At 44.1% G+C, this 3,937-nt stretch overlaps 1 pseudogene; it reads left to right on the top strand.

Annotated features, from left to right (window-relative positions):
* The first annotated feature begins 259 nt into the window (after positions 1-259).
* On the top strand, positions 260-1,758 carry LOC119273254 (annotated as a pseudogene).
* The last annotated feature ends 2,179 nt before the right edge of the window (positions 1,759-3,937 follow it).

Below are 3,937 nucleotides of genomic sequence, written 5' to 3' on the forward strand. Positions count from 1 at the left end.
GGGGAAGGAAAGTCCGTTGATTAAGTAAAACGAGCCCGTGAGTCTAGCATTTTTGGACGGGGATCTATAGATGGCAACGGCGTGCTGCGCGTTTGTTACGTACCCGAACCGGAAAAGAACTTTTCGGTACCTATATATATCGTGAGAAAAGGACTTCTTCTTTCTCGATACCTATATGTACAGGAGCCAGTTATACAACTGGCTGATGCGCCGCGGCACAAACGTTGGTCGATTCTGTTTCGATCTCCAACCTACGACCATGCACTCGTCATTGCCGGATCTGCCACCGGAACTGGTCCGCGAGATCTCCAGCCGCCTGCACGACATCGTCGACTTCGTCCGCTTCCATGCCGTCTGCAAGTCATGGCGTGATTCACACCATCCAGCGATGCCACTGACGACCGATCAGTTCCTGCCGTGGCTCCTTGCGCCTAGTATGAAGCACGACGACTCCCTCAAACTCAGATGTGTCTTCTCCAACATGAGCTACCGTGCCCCGCCGCTGCCGCCAATATCTCGCACCAACGGCCAGATGAACTGGGTCGCCAATGCTAACGGCACCGCCATCCGCTACTTCACCGCTTCCCCTGACGGGCTGACCTTCCACGACCCTCTCGCCGTAGAGCTCATGACCCACATGCCTCCGTTCCCAAATGAGGGTGTCGACGGACGGTTGGGGGAGAATCCCAGTGGCATCGTTTACAACGATGGTACCGTGCTTTTGTACAGCAAGCATGACAGCAGCGAACAAGACACCGCCGAGTTCAAGGCGGCGCTCCTATGTCCTGGGGACAATGAGTGGACATTCGTCAAAAGGACCCTCAAATCCCCCTACTATGGAGAGTTTTGTGTCGCGTATCACGCTAGGAAGATCCTTGTGACCGTGAGGGGTGACCTCTGGCACGTCGTGACAACACCATCCGCTGCCGCGAACTGCAACCAAGTGAGGATCCCCAATTTGTCGCGGATGCCAGACGAGGACGATGATTACTACTATATGTACGGCTATGTGCTCGAGTCCCGCGGCGAGCTTATGTGGGTGTCGCTGCACATCAAGAAGGATTCCCAGACATGAGTAGGACGAGCATCCGCAACCTGGAACAGTCGTTTTTGATGTCCGTGCACACGCTTGGGGAGGCCATGAAGGAACCGGAAAAGTTGCGGTGGGTGAGGAAGGTTGGTCAGAGCCTGGCTGACCGTGTCCTATTTTTGGGGTGGCCTAATAGTTTTGCTGTGGACGCATCGAGGCTAGGCGTGACCGGCGGATTCACCTACTTCTTGTTCTATGACGACCACCCGCTAAGTAGGCGAAGTGGTGTGTTCAGGTACAACCTCATCGACAACACGGCCAAGTTCATCGAGTGGCTACCCCAAGGATGGGACAACGAGATGTGCACATGGGTCGTCCCCCAGCCCACCATTGCTCCAATCCACCAGGGTCTAGCAACTATTCCAAGAAGCAATAACATGATTCACATCCAAAGATGCTACGGCCCTCTTTTTGAGGTGTTGGTGCGCAACCTATCTCCCACAACGAAGTGCTCTCAGCTGGAACAGTTGTTCAACAAGTACGGCAGGGTGTCGAGCGCCAATGTGATGTACTACTACAAGAAGACCAAGACCTCACGGGGCATCGGCCTCGTCACAATCGCGATGATGCACGTCTGTCTAGAAGATGCACTTGCCGCCCTGGATGGGTTGGTTTTAGATGGATGCAGGCTCGAGGTTATCTCGGTCAACGGCATGCAACTACAATGATGACAGCGACGACAAATAAAGTCTTACATTGGAGCGGTGTAGAATACTCCCTCCTTTCAGGTTTATAAGACTAGCCACAATGGATAGTAACATAGAGTAGTAACATGCCCATATTACTACTCTATATTAATATCTCTATAGTGGGGAGTAACATATGTGTGGTAACATGCAACACTTTATTTATTAGGCTATAGACTCATCTTACCTTGATATGTGTTATGTTACTCATAGTACTAGTAACTAGCTGTGTTACACATGTCTCTTTTTCTTCATTTATTGCTTGCCTCATCATCTATTTTATCTAGATATGTGTGATATTACTACCTGTGTTACTTCCATTGTGGGTAGTCTAAGGCTCAATTCAAAAATCTCACCAACCAAGGTAGATGGTGAGTGGTGAAATACTTTTTGTAGTTTGCAAAAGCACCCAATTAATACTTTTGTTTTACTCAAAAAAGTATGTTTACCAATGCATTAATTACAATGCATGCATACATTACATGCATTGGTCATTTTTCTCTTAATACTTGCATGCAATGATTTAATGCACTTTAAAATCTAAACATGTGATGGGGAATAATCAAATTGAGCCTTATAAAATGGTAAAACTAAAAAAGCCCTATAAACCGGAAAGGAGGGAGTACTCTCTCCTTTCCGGTTTATAGGGCTTATTATCTCAAAATTTTCATTTTTCCAATTGAAATGGCTCATCTCCATCTCCTTTTGAGATTTCGAGGCGCATTAAATCTTCGCATGCAAGAATTAAAAAGAAACTCACCAATGCATGTAATGCTACTACTCATCTAGTGGCCAAGCATGCATGCACTGCATTTAATCCTAATTAATGCATCAATTTAATTTGGTTAGTTTTGTAAAGCACGAGATACATTCCACCACTCACCATGTGCCTTGGTTGATGAGATTTCAGATTTGAGCCTTATAAACCGAAAAGGAGGGAGTAGTTTAGGGGCTTCACTAGTCGACGCGGATTTGTTGAACAAGGTTTCACGCGCACCCTTTATGAAATAGTAAAAAAAAACCTAGAAAAAATGATTTCTTTTTCTAATATACATAGTCAACTAGTATACTCGTGTATGTAGTTTCATGAAGAAATCACATCCATACTAATCTGGGCAAAAAAATGGTAAAAATTAAATCTACATTAGGAAAATACTGTTTGTTGAATAGTAGGATCTTATTTGTATTTTCTTTACTAAGAATACCAACAGTGTCAATATATCACGAAACTTCACACACGAGTACAACAGTGACGATTCTACATGTAGTCTATTGACCCCATAGAAATCACTGTACATTAATTTACTGTATAGCATGAAGAAAATTATCCTATAAATTACCGATGACCCCACTGATTAGTTTGGCTGGCTTCGCCACTGGAGTACAATGGTCGAATAAGTTTCATACTCTGAATTTTCAGATTTTTAAATTTTTTCTTAGTATTCTTTTTGATTTTACTATTTATGTGGGTGCGCGTGAAACCATGTTCACCATCATATTTTTGCTTGACTAGTACTCATTAGATGTGGAGTACTGTATGCCTATGTTGGGTGGCTTCAATGCTTCATTAGATGAAGAATTTGTTAAGACTAATTAATACATTCAATTAATTAGGGGACTCCTCGTTTCCCTTCACGTGCGGTTGTTCCTTTGGCAACCTCACAGTGGTTGCTGAGAACACCCACCAATGCGACACAATATCATCCAGATTGCAAGGACGCACACGGTTTCTCAGTCCATAGAAAATAAGATATGATCCATTAAGGCTGGTCATAGTGGGGAGTAACATATACTAGTACCATGCATATGATACTAGTGTATGATACTACATCTATAGTGCATAGTATCATAAAGTAGCATCATAGGTTGTCTCATTTATTGCCATGCATGACACATAGTAGCATAACATTTATTATGTTACGGTATCTACCTATGTTATTATGACCCTCTCTCTCTTCTTTAATTTCCTGCCACGTAAGCATGTTTGCGAGTCCCAAGTATATGATACTAGTTATGTTACCCCCACTATGGCCAGCCTAAAGAGGATAAATATTTAACTTGAGATGCAAGACCGCATGCAAAGTTTTATTTAAGGCGTTCTGAGCTATTTAACGTGTAACGTTGTGTGTGCCCTGAGTCGCATGTGTAACTTTTAGACTTT

This window comes from Triticum dicoccoides, chromosome 3A (assembly GCF_002162155.2).
Source record: "Triticum dicoccoides isolate Atlit2015 ecotype Zavitan chromosome 3A, WEW_v2.0, whole genome shotgun sequence".
In the NCBI taxonomy this organism is placed as follows: Eukaryota; Viridiplantae; Streptophyta; class Magnoliopsida; order Poales; family Poaceae; genus Triticum; species Triticum dicoccoides.